We start from the raw sequence: 18,968 nt of genomic DNA, 5'->3' as shown, positions 1-18,968 counted from the left end.
CACAATTTAGGAAGAACGTGAAAGTTTTACAGAGGGTACAGAAAAGATGCACAAGAATGGTTTCAAGGATGAGGAACTTCAGCAACATGGATAAATTGGAGAAGCTGTGGCTGCTTCCCATGGGAAGGTGAAGAAGAGATTTGATAAAGATTTAAAAAAATTATTAGGGAGCAGGACAGACAACAGGGAGAAACTGTTCCTCTGGGCAGAAGGATCGAGAGAAAGCCAAAGGGTACTGATTTAAAGGCCCAGATCTTCTAGTCAGCATCAATGCTACGTGCATTGACGATGCCCGCAAAGACTTCTGCGACCCTGGGGCAGCACAGTGGCGCAGTGGGTTAGCTCTGCAGCCTCACGGCGCCGAGGTCCCAGGTTCGATCGCGGCTCTGGGTCACTGTCCGTGTGGAGTGTGCACATTCTCCCAATGTCTGCGTGGGTTTCGCCCCCACAACCCAAAGATTTGCAGGCTAGGTGGATTGGCCATGCTAAATTGCCCCATAATTGGGAAAAATTAATTGGGTACACTAAATTTCAAAGACAAAGACTTCTGCGACCCAACCCATTTGTGATTTTTCAGTCGAACATCTGGCCCAGCTGAAGCAACACAGGGTCAGCGCAAAAATCCATAAGGAAGATCACTCCCCCTTTTTGCAACAGTAGGTGCCATATTCAGATAGGTTTTAAAAGATTTCAAGTTTTTAGTGGTAAGTGAGTGGTAAAGGGGGCAGATGGTTCAGATTGGGGGCGGTGTGGGTTGTGGTGCACAGTTCAGTTATACTGGCTAATCACTGACTTACACCAGGCATTAATCAGTACAACATTCCTAGTATAAGTATGTAGGCAGGTCTTGCACATCTGACACAAGTCTCTGACATGGATCTCAGTGTAGTGGCGGCAGCAGAAACCAGCTCATCAGATGTTTAGCAACGCCTCAGGCAATTTCCGACAGTGAAACAGTGGTTAGCACTGCTGCCACACAACGTCAGGAACCCTGGTTCGATTCCAGCCTTGGGTGACTATCTGTGTCGGGTTTGCACATTCTCCCAGTGTCTGCGTAGGTTTCCTCCGGGTGCTCCGGTTTCCTCCCACAGTCCAAAGATATGCAGTAGATTGGCTATGCTAAATTGCCCCTTAGTGTCCAAAGGTTAGGTGGACTTAAGGGGCTAGGGTAGGGGAGTGGGCCTAGGTAGGGTGCTCTTTCGGAGGGTCAGTGCAGAGTCAATGGGTTGAATGGCCTACTTCTGCATTGTAGTGATTCTATGGAATATGTGCAAGTCAGGACTTCAGCAGGGCCCTGACGCCCATCTCTAAGTTTACACCAAATCTCTGACAATCCAATACTGGAAGATTTGGACCAAGGTGATTAGCAAAGGAAGGAACAGCGACATGAGTGATAGCTATTTTTTTTAAACTTGGTATGTGGATCAGGAATACTCAGGAGTGTAATGGAGGCAGATTCAATTGAGGCTTTCGAAAGAGAATTGAATTATCGTTTACAGCGTTACGAGGGAAAGGCTGGGAGTGGGACTGAACGCCTTCTTGAAAGCCAGCATGGACACAACAGGCTAAATCATCTCTTTTTGTGCTGTAACTATTCTATGATTGACAAGAAGAAAATTAAATCATAACTCCCTCTGGAAGCTGTTCCATATGGTATCATTACTGAAGAGTCCTAGATTAACTAATGACAAACCAGAGAAGTTATACAAAGCAAACCAACACGGAGGAACCAGGCTACAGGCCACAAAACTGATTCATATAATTCCAGATGAGGAAGCTGCTTCTGAAGTGCTGCAATGCAACCACCTGGGTAATAAAGGCATTATTGTGTAGGGCAGTTAGCTCAGTGTCCGCCTTGTAAAAATGATAAACTCAAAGCTGATGGAGAGATGGTATTTAACTTTTCTGGAGCTTTTGAAGTTCAGTAAGAGAGCATCGAATATTCTTGGGTCAGGTGGATACAAACACTACTTCCGGCATATTAGGCCGACTGGAAAGTCCAGTACCCACCCACTCATAGGAAAGGGAACCCAACCTCACCTCTAAACGGGCCATGATGCACTTCAAAAGGGCCAGTCTACTAAAACAAATTCAAGGCTTGCGAGAAAGACACAGTGATAATCATGTGAGATTTTAATTTACATTTAGACTGGGAAAGTCAGATGGACAGGTAGCCTAGATGAGGAGTTCACTGAATGTTTTGGGGATAGTTTCTTGAAGCCAGGTTCTGGAGCCAAACAGGAGGCTACACTAGACATGGTATTGGACAATGAGAAGGGGTAATTAATGATCTCATTGTGAAGGTGCCCTAGGTAGAAGCGACCATTATGATTGAATTGTACATTTTGTTTGAGGGAGAGTGTTTTAAACTTAAACAAGGGCAACTATATGCGCATGTGAGCTGAGCTGCCTAAAGGGAATTGACATATTAGGTTAAGGGATAGGTCAATAGAGGTGCAGTGGCAAATATTTAAGGGGATATTTTAGAATGTCTCGAAGCAATACATTCCAACAAGAAAAAAATATCCAAGGAACAGACACACCATCATCCATGGTTAACTAGACAGGTTAAGATAGTATAAAACTTAAAGAAAAAGCATATAATGGCGCAAAGACAGGTGGCAGGTCAGAAGATTGAACAGAATATAAGGAATGGCAAATTAGAAATAAAGGATTAATGAGGAGGAAAAGAACTGGAGGACAAGAGAAAGCTAGCCAGAAATATAAAAACAGATAGTAAGAGCATTTATACATCTTTAAAAAGAGCACTGGTCCTATAGAAAGTGAGTCTGGAGAATTGATAATAGAAAACAAGGAGATGACAGATGAACTGAACAAGTATTTTGCATTAGTCTTCACTATAGAGGATACAAATAACCCATCCCAAAAGCAGCTATAAACCAGGAAATGGAAGGGAATGAAGGAACTCAAAATTACAGTCACCAGAGATGTGATGGTAGAGTAAATTGTTGGAGCTGCGGGCTGACAAGAGCCCAGGTCCTGATGGACTTCATCCAAGAGTCTTAAAATATATGCCTGGTGAGATGACGCATTGGCTTTAATTTTCCAAAACTCCCTAGATTCGGGGAAAGTCCCACTAGACTGGAAGGTAACAAACAGAAATCAATTATTCAAAAAGGGAGACAAAGCGGGAAACTAGACGAGTTAGCTTAACATCTGTCACAAGGAAAATGTTCGAAGCTACTATTAAACAAGTTATAGCAGAGCACTAGGATACGTTAACGGTAATGTGAAAGGTATATCATGTTTCACCAACTTATTGGAGTTCTTTGATGAAGCAAACTGTGCTCTGGATGAAGGGGAACCAGTGGATGTACTAGACTTATATTTCCAGAAAGCATTTGATAAGGTGCCACATAAAAGGATAATGTGGAAAATAAAATCTCATGATAGGTGGTAACTTATTGGCATGGATAGAAGGTTGGTTGGCTTACAGGAAACCAAGCGTTGGCATAAATGGGCATTTTTCAGGTTCGTGCGATGTAACAAGTGGTGTGCCACAGATTCAGCACTGGGAACACAACTGTTTACAACTTATATAAATTACTTGGGTGAAGGAATGGTTGCCAAATTTGTCAATGACACAAAGAGATAAAATAGTAAGTTGTGAAGAAGACATGACCTGAAAATCACTTATTGTCACAAGTAGGCTTCAAATGAAGTTAATGTGAAAAGCCCCTAGTCGCCACATTCCGGCACCTGTTCGGGGAGGCTGGTACGGGAATTGAACCGTGCTGCTGGCCTGCCTTGTTCTGCTTTCAAAGCCAGTGATTTAGCACTGTGCTAAACCAGCCCCCAAGACATGAGGCTACAAAAACATATAGGGCGGGATTCTCCGACCCGGGGCTCGGAGAATCGCCGGGGGGGGCGGCGTGAATCCCGCCCCGCCGCTCCGACTGTCGAATTCTCCGGTGCCGGTTGTTTGGCGGGGGCGGGGATCACGCCGCGCCGGTCGGAGGCCGTTGGCAGTGGCCCCCCCAGCGATTCTCCGGTCCCTGATGGGCCGAGCGGCCGCCCGTTTTCGGCCAGTCCTGCCGGCGTGGATTTGGCCATTTGACCAGGTCCGTACCGGCAGGACCTGGCTCTGAGGGCAGCCTACGGAGTCATCGGGATGGGCGGAGGGGGGGTATCCGGCCCCCCGGGGGGGGGGGGGGGGGGGGGGGGGCTGCCACGGTGGCCTGGCCCGCGATCGGAGCCCATCGATCTGCGGGTGGGCCTGTGCAGTGGGGGCACTCTTTCCCCCCCGCGCCGACCTGTGTAAAGCTCCGCCATGGCCGGCGTGGAGAAGAAACCCCCTGCGCATGCGCAAGAATCAGGCCAGCGGTTCTGGGTACACGCTGGCGCTCCTGCGCATGCGCCAACTCACGCCGGCTGGCAGAGGCCCTACGGCGCCGATTGGCACGGCACCAACCACTCCAGCGCCGGCCTAGCCCCCGAAGGTGCGAAGGATTCCACACCTTCCGGGCGGAGTGGTTCACGCCATTCTTTAGCGCCGGTACGGCCCGCTCCGCCGGTTACCGGAGAATCCCGGCCATAGATAGGTTAAGTGAGTGGGCAAAGATCTGGCAATGGAGTATAATGTGGGAAAATGTGAGATCGTCCATTTTTCAGGAAGTTCAAGAAACAAGTATTTTATCTAAATGGTGAGAGGCTGCAGAGCTCGGAGGTACAGAGAGACCGAGGTGTCCGAGTACATGAATCACAAAGGGTTAAGTATGCAGGTACAGCAAGTAAACTAATATAATGTTATCATTTATTGTGAGGGGAATTGAATACAAAAGGAGGGAAATTATGCTTCAGTTGAACATTTGGTGTATTGTGTACAGTATCGGTCACCTTATTAAAAGGAAAGGTGTAAATGTGTTGAAAGCAGCTCAGGGAAAGTTTATCAGACTAATACTTGGAATGGATGGGTTGTCTAATGAGGACAGGTTAGGCTTGTATCCCATTGAGTTTAGAAGAGTAAGAGGTGACTCGATTGAAACATACAAAACTCTGAGGGGTCTCGACAGAGTTGATGTGGAGAGGAAGTTTCCTCTTGTGGGAGAATCTAAAGCTAGGGGTCACCAATTAAAAATATGGGGATGCCCATTTAAAATGGAGGTGAGGTGAAATGTTTTCTCTCGGAGTCGTGAGTCTTTGGAACTCTCTTCCTGAAAAGGTGGTGCAAGCAGAATCTTTTGTATTTTTAAGGTAGAGATGGATAGATTCTTGGTAAGCAAGAGCGTGATAAGTTATTGGGGGTAAATAGGATGCAGTTTTGAGGTCACTATCAGATCAGTCATGATCTGATTAAATGGTTGAGCAGGCTCAAGCAGCTGAATGACCTACTCCTGCTCATTGTATGGTTCCAAGTCAATTTTGCACTCTTCAGGGCGACAGGCTGTTTGACTGGTCTGGCTTTCTGAAGCGTTGCCCATATACATATTTACAGAGGGAAATATAATTCTGTACACTCAGCGTCCTTGCCACAATGACTCCTCAAGGTCCCCTTCCAGTCATATAAGGAGGTGGCACTGGTTTAATTCTCTTGGCTTGACTCCATGGTTCTCATGTGCCTTTGAAAAGAACGAGGAGGACAACCAGTCTTCAGTTTCTTGTGTCTTCTATTAGGAACTCCGATACGGTATTTCATCCCCAGTGTTTAAAACGCGACTGTAGCACTGAGATTGGACAAGGATTTCAGCTCAGTCAGTGAATGCAGAAAGATAAAAAGACAGAAACAGAAAGGTTCTGAAAGAGAAAATGGTAGCTGCATGTTGTCACCAAGCTCAGAAGGAGAACGCATTGGAATAATCTGATGTTATGTTGTGCAAAATCAAGGAAGATGGATTCATTAATGTTGGGCTGTACAGCATGTTTATTACTTTTGCAGTGTTACACCAAAACAAACTATACTGATAGAATGAAGTGAATCTTAAGCATAACTACTGTGCTGCAAGTTCATATACTTCAAAATAAAGCTGTTGTTCGAAAAATGTTTTTTTGTCAGTCTCCAAAAAGATTGCAGAGTACATTATGGGCACAATATGTTGGCTAGATTATGTGTGTTACACTACCATTAGATATAGAGCATTGTAAGACTACTCCAGCACAAAGGTTTTGGGATTACTTACAGGATCAACAAGGTGGTATCTACATTTTTAATAGGGATGTGCAACAATTAAATCGGGGATTAAATTAATTAATTTACATTTTAAGTAGTAAAAACAAGATTCACTTTCAACTGATGCAGCAGCAAATAAAATGTTGGGAATAATTTTTGCCTCAAATGAAAACGAAAACACTACCAAGTCTAAATAATATACAACTGGTTCAATTCAGTAATTCCACAGCTCCAAGCCCAAGTCTGAGAAGGAGGTGGAGTCCTTTGAGTAAAAGATTTAATATGGCATTAAAGAGGCATAAAAGACAATAAATTGAAACTTTTAAATCATGTTCTTGTGGATCAAGTATTTTTTTTTTTTTAATTGACTAAACTCTTACTTTGGACATTGAGAATTCTACTTATGAGTGGAAAAAACAAAAATAAAACAACAATTGAAAACCAAAAATCAGTACTTGAAGAAAACGGTGATGGCCAGATTATAGAATCTGAATGACGATTCTCTTTAATGTCTCCTTTAGGGTATAGAAAGTTACAATGAAAAGTACTGAGACAATAAATCTTACAAGATGGCGGGAGGAAGGCACAAGATTTATAATACCTGAAAAAATGGAACGTTAATTTGACTATTGCTTTATTTCAGTTTTTCCCTTTATCTCTGAGAATTCCCAATTGCTCTTTCATTATTTTTCCAGCAGTAATATTGCTGATCTCCAATTTTCAGCTGAGAATACACAAGTATTTTATGTGGAACTATGGGTAGAGGACTTCCCCTCCCAGACTAGTCAAGTCACAGGTGGGAGAACACTCAACATATTTGTGTTTTCAATGAACAAAACAATTCCAACTTTGGACTTGTACCAGTGTGACTCATTTGCCCCACAACCCCACATAGGTCCCCATAGAACATACACTGCAGAATGAGGCCAGTCGGCCCATCAAGTCTGCACCAACCCACCCAAGCCCTCACTTCCATCCTATCCCCGTAACCCAATAACCCCTCCTAACCTTTTAGGTCACTAAGGGCAATTTATCATGGCCAATCCACCTAACCTGCACGTCTTTAGACTGTGGGAGGAAACCGGAGCACCCGGAGGAAACCCATGCACACACGAGGAGAACCTACAGACAGTGACCCAGCAGGGAATCGAACCTGGGACCCTGGCGCTGTGAAGCCACAATGCCACACTTGTGCTACCGTGCTGTCCCCAGCTTCAATTCTTCCACATTATAAGTATCTGTAAATAAACATGTAAAACTTTTTCTAGATGAAGTACAACACCACAACAGTCAAAATAGAGCACTTCACTTCTGGTGGCGGCGATGAATGAGTGAGCCGCACATTTGGTGGCTCTCACTCGGGCGGGATTTGAGGACCTGATTCCCCGGTTTTGCGGGACTGCGGAGCACTGGAAAGGTGGCCACGGAGGTGCTGAGGAACGGGCAGAGCTGCATGGAACCGCAGACAGCAGAAAGCGGCGAAAACGGGAGAGGAAGGTATAAAGGCAAGGTGCAGGGAAAGCTGACCCGGGAGCAAAGATAGCGGACCTACGGACCCGGCAATCCAGCAAGCGCTGGAAAACATGCTGCAAGTGATAAAAAGCAGTTTTTAATAATTGAAGCGGGATAACTTGGACCCACTTCAGAAGGCAGTGGATCAATTGAACCAGAGATTGGATGCCCAGGACGAAAAAGTTAAGGAGCTGGGGAGGCGGTGGAGGAGCAGGCGAACGCGCAGACGATGGCTGCGCTAAAGTCGATGGGTTAAAGGAGAGACAGAGAAGACTGCTGGACAGAGTAGAGGTGCTGGAAAATAGAGCCCGCAGACAAAATCCGAGGATCATCGGCCTCCCGGAGGGGGCTGAGGGAGCAGATGCCACAGCGTTTGTGGCTGACCTGTTGATGCAGCTGATGGGAGCTGACGCCTTTCCGCGACCACCGGAGCTGGAGGGGGTACATAGGGTACAGGCGAGGCAGATGCGTCCTGGGAGTTCCCCCCCCCCCCCCCCACCCTGGCCGATGGTGATCAGGTTCCACAGGTTTGTGGAGAAGGAGCGGGTGTTGCAGTGGGCAAAGAGCGCTAAGAGAACAGTATTCTTTGCATTTATCAGGACCTAAGCCAGGAGGTGGCCAGTCGTCGAGCAGCCTCTAAACAAGTTAAGGAGGTGTTATTTAGGTTTCCGGGTGCGGCGATGACCAGCTGAGTCGCACGTTTCGGCAGCTCCCTGTGAAACGGACTTTTGGGCTCTTGATAGGAGCCCCAACGGCAATTTTAACGGCTGAAAACACCGTGCGGTAAACCAGAAGGGTGTTCCCCCTGGACACTGATGGAAAAAGGAGAGGAAAGTGGCCGGATTGCAGCGGATCCTTTGGAACAACGGCAAGGAAGGCAAGCAGAAACCAAGATGGCGTCGGAAGGTGGCAGTTTCATATGGGGCCCTGAACAACAAGAGTTTTTGAAACGCTGCGTGGAGGAGATAAAAAAGGAAATGAAGAAAGAGTTGTTGGCCCCGATATTACAGGCGATTGAAGGGCTGAAAGAGGAACAAAAGACCCAGGAGCAGGAGCTTCGGGTCGTGAAGGCGAAAGCAGCAGAGAATGAAAACGACATACAGGGCCTGGTGGTGAAGTCGGAGATACAGGAGGCACACCAGAAACGATCTGTGGAGAGGTTGGAGGCACTGGAAAATAACGCAAGGAGGAACAACTTGAGGATTCTTGGCCTTCCTGAAGGTGTGGAGGGGGCGGACGTCGGGGCATATGTGAGCACGATGCTGCACTCGTTAATGGGAGTGGAGGCCCCGACGGGTCCGTTGGAGGTGGAGGGAGCATACAGAGTTATGGTGCGAGGACCGAGAGCAGGAGAAGCTCCCAGAGCCATAGTGGTGAGATTTCTCCGTTTTAAGGATAGAGAAATGGTCCTTAGATGGGCGAAGAAAACTCGGTGTAGTAAATGGGAGAACGCGGTGATCCGCGTCTATCAAGATTGGAGTGCGGAGGTGGCGAGAAGGAGGGCGAGCTTTAATCGGGCCAAAGCGGTACTTCACAAAAAAAAGATAAAGTTTGGAATGCTGCAACCGGCAAGACTGTGGGTCACATATCAAGGGAGGCACCACTACTTTGAGACGGCGGATGAAGCGTGGACTTTTATTGTAGAAGAAAAATTGGAATGATTGGACTACGAAAATGAACGTTTGGACAAAGTGGTGGGACGAGTGGGGGGGGGGGGGGGGGGCGAAGAGGGATTGTATGATTAATCCTGCGGTATGGTAACTTTTCTTTCTCCCACAGGTGGTGATGGGGGAGGTGGGGAGGGAGAGGAGATGGGGCGTTGGCCATGGGAGGCGGGGCCGAGGGAGAGGCGCGGGCTTGGTTCCCGCGCTATGATAATTATGGCGGGAATAGAGAAGCAGGAAGGAGGGGGCGCCGCACGGGGGGAAGCCGAGGTCAGCCAGAGTTTGCTGACTTCTGGGAGCAACATGGGGGGAGTAATTACGCTAGCGGGGGGTCTAGCGGGGGGGGGGGGGGGAGGGGGGAATTACTGGGTTGCTGCTGCTGGGGAAAGGGGGGAGTGGGTGCGGGAAAGGATGGGCGGGGGGGCACCGTCTGGGAGAAATACAGCCGCGTGGGAACTGGGCGAGAAGCTGGAAAAAGATGATGGCTAACCGGCAAGGGGGGGGGGGGGGGGGGGGGTGGGAAGCCCCCCAACTCGGCTGATCACGTGGAACGTGAGGGGGCTTAACGGGCCGATAAAGAGGGCACGAGTACTCGCACACCTTAAGAAACTTAAAGCAGATGTGGTCATGTTACAGGAAACGCACCTGAAACTGATAGATCAGGTTAGGTTGCGCAAAGGATGGGTAGGGCAGGTGTTCCATTCGGGGCTGGATGCGAAAAACAGGGGGGTGGCTATATTAGTGGGGAAGCGGGTAATGTTCGAGGCAAAGACTATAGTGGCGGATAACGGGGGCAGATACGTGATGGTGAGTGGCAAATTACAGGGAGAGATGGTGGTGTTGGTAAACGTGTATGCCCCGAATTGGGACGATGCCAATTTTATGAGGCGAATGCTAGGACGCATCCCAGACCTAGAGATCGGAAAGCTGATAATGGGGGGAGACTTTAACACGGTGTTGGAACCAAGGCTGGATAGGTCGAAGTCCAGGACTGGTAGGAGGCCGGCAGCAGCCAAGGTGCTTAAGGATTTTATGGAGCAGATGGGAGGGGTGGACCCGTGGAGATTCAGTAGACCTAGGAGTAAGGAGTTCTCGTTTTTCTCCTATGTCCATAAAGTCTATTCACGCATAGACTTTTTTGTGTTGGGTAGGGCATTGATCCCGAGGGTGAGGGGAACGGAATATACGGCTATAGCCATTTCGGATCATGCCCCACACTGGGTAGACTTGGAGATAGGGGAGGAAACAAGAGGGCGTCCACCCTGGAGAATGGATATGGGACTAATGGCGGATGAGGGGGTGTGCTTAAGGGTGAGGGGATGCATTGAAAAGTACTTGGAACTCAATGACAATGGGGAGGTTCAGGTGGGAGTGGTCTGGGAGGCGTTGAAGGCGGTGGTTAGGGGGGAGCTGATATCAATAAGGACACATAAAGGGAAGCAGGAGAGTAAGGAACGGGAGCGGTTGTTGCAAGAACTTTTGAGGGTGGACAGACAGTATGCGGAAGCACCGGAGGAGGGACTGTATAGGGAAAGGCAAAGGCTGCATGTGGAATTTGACTTGCTGACCACAGGCACTGCAGAGGCACAATGGAGGAAGGCGCAGGGTGTACAGTATGAATATGGAGAGAAGGCGAGCAGATTGCTGGCACACCAATTGAGGAAAAGGGGAGCAGTGAGGGAAATAGGGGGGGTGAGAGACGAAGATGGAGAGACGGAGCGGGGAGCGGAGAGAGTGAATGAAGTGTTTAAGACATTTTATTAAAAATTGTATGAAGCTCAACCCCCGGATGGGAGGGAGAGAATGATGGAGTTTTTGGATCGGCTGGAAATTCCCAAGGTGGAAGAGCAGGAAAGGATGGGATTGGGAGCACAGATCACGGTAGAAGAAGTGGTGAAAGGAATTAGGAACATGCAGACGGGAAAGGCCCCGGGACCGGACGGATTCCCAGTTGAATTTTACAGAAAATATTTGGACTTGCTCGCCCCGCTACTGACGAGGACCTTCAACGAGGCAAAGGAAAGGGGACAACTGCCCCCGACTATGTCAGAAGCAACGATATCGCTTCTTTTAAAGAAGGAAAAGGATCCGCTACAATGCGGGTCCTACAGACCAATCTCCCTCCTCAATGTAGATGCCAAGGTCTTGGCCAAGGTAATGGCAATGAGAATAGAGGAATGTGTCCCGGGGGTGGTTCATGAGGACCAAACTGGGTTTGTGAAGGGGAGACAGCTGAACACGAACATACGGAGGTTGTTAGGGGTAATGATGATGGCCCCACCAGAGGGTGAAACGGAGATAGTAGTGGCGATGGATGCCGAGAAAGCATTTGATAGAGTGGAGTGGGATTATCTGTGGGAGGTGTTGAGGAGATTTGGGTTCGGAGAGGGGTATGTTAGATGGGTGCAGCTGTTGTATAGGGCCCCAGTGGCGAGTGTGGTCACGAATGGACGGGGATCGGCATATTTTCGGCTCCATAGAGGGACAAGGCAGGGATGTCCTCTGTCCCCATTACTGTTTGCACTGGCGATTGAGCCCCTGGCGATAGCGCTGAGAGGTTCCAAGGGATGGAGGGGAATACTTAGGGGAGGAGAAGAACACCGGGTATCTTTATATGCGGATGATCTGCTACTATATGTGGCGGATCCAGCGGAGGGGATGCCAGAAATAATGCGGATACTTGGGGAGTTTGGGGATTTTTCAGGGTATAAATTGAACATGGGAAAGAGTGAGCTGTTTGTGGTGCATCCAGGGGAGCAGAGTAGAGAAATAGAAGACCTACCGTTGAGGAAGGTAACAAGAGACTTTCGTTACCTGGGGATCCAGATAGCTAAGAATTGGGGCACATTGCACAGGCTAAATTTGACGCGGTTGGTGGAACAGATGGAGGAAGATTTCAAGAGATGGGATATGGTAGCATTGTCAATGGCAGGGAGGCTGCAGGCAGTTAAGATGGTGGTCCTCCCGAGATTCCTTTTTGTGTTTCAGTGTCTCCCGGTGGTGATCACGAAGGCTTTTTTCAAAAGGATAGAAAAGAGTATCATGGGTTTTGTTTGGGCCGGGAAGACTCCGAGAGTGAGGAAGGGATTCTTACAGCGTAGTAGGGATAGGGGGGGGCTGGCACTACCGAGCCTAAGTGAGTATTATTGGGCCGCTAATATTTCAATGGTGAGTAAGTGGATGGGAGAGGAGGAAGGAGCGGCGTGGAAGAGATTAGAGAGGGCGTCCTGTAGGGGGACCAGCCTGCAGGCTATGGTGACAGCCCCATTGCCGTTCTCACCAAGGAACTATACCACGAGTCCGGTGGTGGTAGCTACACTGAAGATTTGGGGACAGTGGAGACGACATAGGGGAAAGACCGGAGCACTGGGGGGGTCCCCGATAAGAAACAACCATAGGTTTGGCCCGGGGGGAATGGATGGGGGATATGGAATGTGGCAAAGAGCAGGTATAACGCAATTGAAAGATCTATTTGTGGATGGGAAGTTTGCGAGTCTGGGAGCGCTGACCGAGAAATATGGGTTGCCCCAAGGGAATGCATTCAGGTACATGCAATTGAGGGCTTTTGCGAGGCAGCAGGTGAGGGAATTCCCGCAGCTCCCGACACAAGAGGTGCAGGACAGAGTCATCTCAAAGAAATGGGTGGGGGACGGTAAGGTGTCGGATATATATAGGGAAATGAGAGACGAAGGGGAGACTATGATGGACGAACTAAAAGGGAAATGGGAAGAAGAGCTAGGGGAGGAGATTGAGGAGGGGATGTGGGCAGATGCCCTAAACAGGGTAAACTCGTCGTCCTCGTGCGCCAGGCTAAGCCTGATTCAGTTTAAGGTATTACACAGGGCACATATGACTGGAACACGGCTCAGTAAATTTTTTGGGGTGGAGGATAGGTGTGCGAGGTGCTCGAGAAGCCCAGCGAATCATACCCATATGTTTTGGTCATGCCCGGCACTACAGGGGTTTTGGATGGGGGTGACAAAGGTGCTTTCGAAAGTAGTAGGAGTCCGGGTCGAACCAAGCTGGGGGTTGGCTATATTTGGGGTTGCACAAGAGCCGGGAGTGCAGGAGGCGAAAGAGGCCGATGTTTTGGCCTTTGCGTCCCTAGTAGCCCGGCGCAGAATATTGCTAATGTGGAAAGAAGCCAAGCCCCCGGGGGTGGAGACCTGGATAAATGATATGGCGGGGCTCATAAAGTTAGAGCGGATTAAGTTCGTCCTAAGGGGGTCGGCTCAAGGGTTTACTAGGCGGTGGCAACCGTTCGTCGAATATCTTGCGGAAAGATAGATAGGGGAGAACAAAGAAGGCAGCAGCAGCGGCCCAGGACTTGGGGGGGGGGGGAGGGATGGGGGGGGATGGGAGTGGGGAGGATGGGGGGGCCTGAGACAAGGCAGTTGCCAATTAGGGCTAGTTTTTATTTTTATTTTTTTTGTTATTTAATATTTATTTATTTGTTGTTGTTTTTGTTTAAATTTAAAAAAGGTCATTATTATCTGTATTGTTACAATGTTGTGTAAAGGATGCACAATGTACTGTGTTGGTTGACCAAAAATTTTCAATAAAATATTATTTTTTAAAAAAAGGAGGTGTTATTAAAAAGCACGTGAAGTTTGGTCTGCTCTTCCCGGCTTGTCTTGGGTCACGCATCAGGGCCAACACCACTACTTCTCTGAGCCCGAAGAAGCGATGGACTTCGCGAGGGATCAGTGGCTGGTCCCGAAAAAAGGACCCATGGACGCAAGCTAGGGTCCGAGAGTTACCGTTTGGGGGGGTGCCTACTGTGCCTGGATTGACAGTCGACTGTTTACTGCTTTAAAAGGTGCCATGTGTTGTATTTTTGGGCAGCTTTTGCCTACGGGAGGGGAGGGGATGCCCCTCTCGTATGCTCTTTTTTATTTCTTTTCTCTTTTTTCTGCTGTTGTTGGTACCTTTCGTCGTGTTTTCTGGGTGTGCTGGAGCCTTCATTGTAACATAAAGGTGGCCGGTAAGCAATGGGGATTAAAGATGTTGGTTGGGGGTTTTTTTTATGTCTATGGTTTTTATGTTTGTTTCGTGTGGGTGATATACGGGTACTGTGTTACTGTGTTGCTATTTTATTAATGCTCAGAAAGGGATGTGGGTTAACACTCATCGGTGTATACAGCTGGAACTGTATTGTACCTGGAGCAGCCTCACGGTGCTGTTTGATGTTTCCATCTTGTTTGATCTTTCCCATTTTAGTGAGACTGCTCCAGTGGGTCGGAGTGGGGGATGGTGTGTTGATGAGTGGGGCGATGAGGTCGGGGAAACAATGGGAGTGAGACAAGGGGGCGCCTGAGGGATGAGTCACCGGGCTAGCAGATTGGCTAGTCAAGGGAGTCAGGTGGGGGGGGGGGGGGGGGGTGAATACAGCCAGTAGATGGCAGGGGTGGGGCTATCGGGAGATGTTGCTAGGAGGAGGGGGGGGGGGGGGGGGGGGGTTATTCTGCTGATGTGGGAGGGGTTTGAAGTAGGTAATGGAGAGGAGGTAGGGGGTGGAGGTGGCCAAGAGGCGAGCCAAGAGCGGCGCGGCGCATGGGCCGGGGGTGTGCCCAAGAAAGGTTATGGCTGACCGGCGTGGGGGGGCCAGTGTGCCCCCCAACCAGGCTGATCACCTGGAATGTCAGAGGATTAAATGGGCCAGTCATTTGCGGGCTCTAAAGGCGGACGTAATTTTGTTACAGGAGACACATTTGAAAGTGTCTGGCCAGACTAGGCCAAGGAAGGGCTGGATCAGCCAGGTCTTCCACTCGGGCTTGGACTCCAAGTCCAGGGGGGTAGCGATTATGATAAATAAGCGGGTTCAATTTGAGGCGGAGGGCGTAATCGCAGACGGCTGGGGCAGATTCCTTGTGGTAAGGGGCAAGCTGGAGGGGAGGAGAGTGGTGCTGGTGAACATACATGCTCCGAACTGGGACGACGCTGACTTTATTAAAAGAGTGCTGGGGAAGATCCCAGACCTAGACTCACGCAAGTTGATGATGGGGGGACTTTAATACGGTCCTCGACCCGGGGCTAGACCGGTCAGGTCCCAGAACGGGTAGGCTCCCAGCAATGGCAAGGGAGCTGAAAGGGTTCATGGAGCAAATGGGGGCAGTGGACCCTTGGAGAGCCAGACAGCCGACGGGAAGGGGCTACTCGTTCTACTCGCATGTTCATAAAGTACACTCTAGGATTGATTTCTTTATCTTGAGCAGGGACTGTGTAGGGGAGGTAAAGAATACGGAATACTCGGCAATCACTATTTCGGACCATGCCCCACATTGGGTGGACCTGCAGGTCGGGGGAGCGAATTACCAACGCCCGCAATGGAGGTTAGACGGAGGATTGTTGTCGGAGGAGGGGATACGTGAGAGACTGCGGAGGTGTATGCAAAGTTACTTGCAGGTGAACGATACGGGGGAGGTTTCAGCAGCGACCCTGTGGGAGGCGCTGAAGGCAGTAGTGAGTGGGGAGCTGATCTCAATTTGGGCTCACAGGGATAGGGCGGACAGAGCAGAAATGGATAGATTGGTTAAGGAGATTCACCAGATAGACGAGGAGTATGCGGGATCCCCGGGGGAGGACCTACTCAGGGAAAGACGGAGACTGCAGGCGGAACTGGGGATGCTGTCCACAAGTAGGGCCGTGGAACAACTTAGGAAGGCAAGGGGAGTGGTGTCTGAGCATGGGGAGAAGGCCAGCAGATTGCCAGCACAGCAACTCAGGAAGAGGGAGGCGGCCATGGAAATAAGTAGAGTGGTGGACGGGAAGGGGAGCAGAGTGGAGGACCCATCAGTACTGAATTACGGGACTATTATAGTAAGCTTTACACTTCAGAGCCCCCGGAGGAGCTAAAACGGTTCCTGGACGGACTAACCTTCCCAAAAGTAGGGGGACGGGTGGGCGGGGTGGGGGCCCCGATTAGAGCGGAGGAGGTACTGGGGGGGCCGAAAGGCCATGCAGTCGGGGAAAGCCCTGGGACCAGATGGATACCCAGTAGAGTTTTACAAAAAGTTCTTGGAGATAGTGGGACCGGTCCTGACTAGGGTGTTTAATGAGGCGAAGGACAGAAGGACCCTGCCTCCGACGATGTCGCAAGCCACCATTTCGCTGATATTAAAGCGGGACAAGGACCCGGAATCCTGCGGGTCATACAGGCCAATCTCCCTGATCAATGTGGACACCAAGCTCCTGGCCAAGGTCCTGGCGATTAGAATTGAGGACCGCGTACCGGAGGTGATTGGGGATGACCAAACAGGGTTTGTGAAAGGCAGGCAGCTGACAGCCAACTTGAAAAGATTGCTTAATGTGATTATGATGCCCCCGACGGGCAAGGAGGTGGAGGTAGTGGTGGCAATGGACGCTGAGAAGGCCTTCGACCGGGTGGAGTGGGACTATTTGTGGGAGGTACTCGGACAGTTTGGGTTTGGGGAGGGACTGGTTAATTGGGTCAGACTATTGTACCAGGCCCCAAAAGCTAGCGCAAGGACGAACAGGATAATGTCAGATTACTTCAGACTACATCGCAGGACCAGACAGGGATACCCACTCTCCCCGTTGCTGTTCGTGCTGGCCATAGAACTATTGGCGATTGCGCTGAGAGCTGCGAAGGGGTGGAAGGGAATGACTAGGGGGAGGTGGAGTACAGGGTCTCTCTCTATGTGGATGACCTGCTCCTGTACCGGATGGAAAATGTACTGGAAACATTGAAGAAGTTTGGCTGGTTCTCAGGGTACAAATTAAATATGGCCAAGAATGAGATGTTTGTAGTGCAGGCAAGGGGCCAGGAGAATAAGCTGAAGGAGCTGCCATTTAGGCTGGTTGGGGAAAGTTTCTGGTACTTGGGGATACAGGTGGCACAAGACTAGGGCAGGTTACATCAGTTAAATTTGACTAGAGTGGTGGAACAAATGAAGAGGGAGTTTCGGAGATGGGATGCACTCCCACTGTCACTTGCGTGGAGGGTGCAGACGGTAAAGATGACAATCCTCCCTAGATTCCTGTTCATCTTCGAGTGCCTCCCGATCTTTATTCCACGGTTCTTCTTCAAAAGGACCGGCAAAATCATCATGAGCTTTGTCTGGGTGGGAAAATCCCCGCGGGTGAGGTTGGCGATGCTTGAAAGGAGCCGCAGCGAGGGGGGACTGGCATTGCCGAATCTGATCTACTACTAGTGGGCGGCTAACATAGCCATGATAAGGAAGTGGATGATGGGTATGCGGTCTATCTGGAAGCGGGTGGAGGCGGCTTCGTGCAGGGGCACCAGTTTGGCAGCCCTGGTCACGGCTCCCCTACCGCTTGCGCCGGCCAGGTACTCCACCAGCCCGGAAGTGGGGGCGGCACTGTGGATTTGGAGCCAGTGGAGAAAGCATGCAGGGGAGGTGGGTGCGTCGGTCTGGGCTCGAATTTGTGATAACCATCGATTCGCCCCCGGGAACATGGATGGAAGTTTCGAACATGGCGGCGGGCAGGGGTGAGGAGGGTGGACAATATGTTCCTGGAGGGGAACTTTGCGAGTTTGAGGGAGTTGGAGGAGAAAGCTGGGCTGGAAAGGGGAAATTACTTTAGGTACTTACAGGTGCGGGACTTGGTACGCAGACAGGTCACATCTTTCCCACGCCTCCCGCCAATAGGGATCCAGGACAGAATAGTCTCTAGAGGAGAAGGAGGAGAGGGTAGAGTCTTGGATATTTACAAGGTGCTCATGAAGGGAGAAGAGTCCCAGACGGAGGAACTGAAACTCAAATGGGAGGAGGAGCTCGGCGGGGAGATGGAGGACGGGGTATGGGCGGAGAACGGGGTATGGGCGGAAGCCCTGAGTAGGGTAAACTCAATCGCAACATGTGTCAGGCTCAGCCTGATTCAGTTTAAGGTCGTTCACCGGGCCCACATGACGGTGGCTCGGATGAGCAAATTCTTTGGGGTAGAGGACAAGTCCGCTAGATGCGCGGGAGGACCAGCGAACCACGTTCACATGTTTTGGGTGTGCCCTAAGCTTAGGGGGTACTGGGAGGGATTTGCGGGGGTCATGTCCCGGGCGCTGCAAACAAGGATGATGAGGAGTCCAGAGGTGGTAATGTTCAGGGTTTCGGAAGACCCGGGAATCCAGGGGAGAAAGAGGCCGATGTTCTGGCCTTTGCTTCCCTGATAGCCCGGCGTCAAATACTGCTGGCATGGAGGGACTCAAAACCCCCGAAGACCGAACTATGGCTTTCGGACATGTCAGGTTTTCTGGGTAATGGAAAAAAATCAAGTTCGCCTTGAGGGGACCTGTATTGGGGTTCGCCCGAAGGTGGCAACCATTCATCGACTTCTTCGCGGGAAAGTGAACGTCAGCAGGGGGGGGGGGGTGGGGTGGATTAGAGTAGAGTAGGAGGGATAAATAGGTGGGTAGTGTCTATGGGAGAGGAGTGGGTATGTGCATGATGGTTTAGTTGAAGTGTTGGTTTTTCGTTGATGTTTGCATATTTCTGTAATCTGTAACTGTTTACAATGCCAAAAAATACCTCAATAAAATTGTTTGTTTAAAAAAAAAATAGAGCACTTCAACGTTCCAAATATTTTTGCAATGACACCAATTTTATCAACCCATTACTCATGTTATTAACTTATAATTCCTCATGACGCTGAAAATTCTATAATTAATTATATATTCAGGCAAAGGC

The 18,968-nt window shown here is 49.6% G+C and overlaps 1 protein-coding gene and 1 long non-coding RNA gene across 8 annotated transcripts in view; both read right to left on the bottom strand.

The window, feature by feature from the left end:
- The window catches only part of LOC140424818 (uncharacterized), a 223,961-nt gene that overhangs the window by 196,003 nt on the left and 8,990 nt on the right, over positions 1 to 18,968 (bottom strand). The window lies entirely within an intron of this gene.
- LOC140424820 (uncharacterized) lies at positions 5,862 to 18,655 on the bottom strand. The gene is made up of 2 exons (XR_011947695.1): positions 17,880 to 18,655; positions 5,862 to 7,365 (listed from the first exon to the last, which is right to left on the bottom strand). It is a non-coding gene; the product is annotated as an uncharacterized lncRNA (long non-coding RNA).

The sequence above is a fragment of the Scyliorhinus torazame genome, chromosome 6, assembly GCF_047496885.1.
Source record: "Scyliorhinus torazame isolate Kashiwa2021f chromosome 6, sScyTor2.1, whole genome shotgun sequence".
Taxonomy (NCBI): Eukaryota; Metazoa; Chordata; class Chondrichthyes; order Carcharhiniformes; family Scyliorhinidae; genus Scyliorhinus; species Scyliorhinus torazame.
This window is presented reverse-complemented; position numbering and strand designations above follow the sequence as displayed.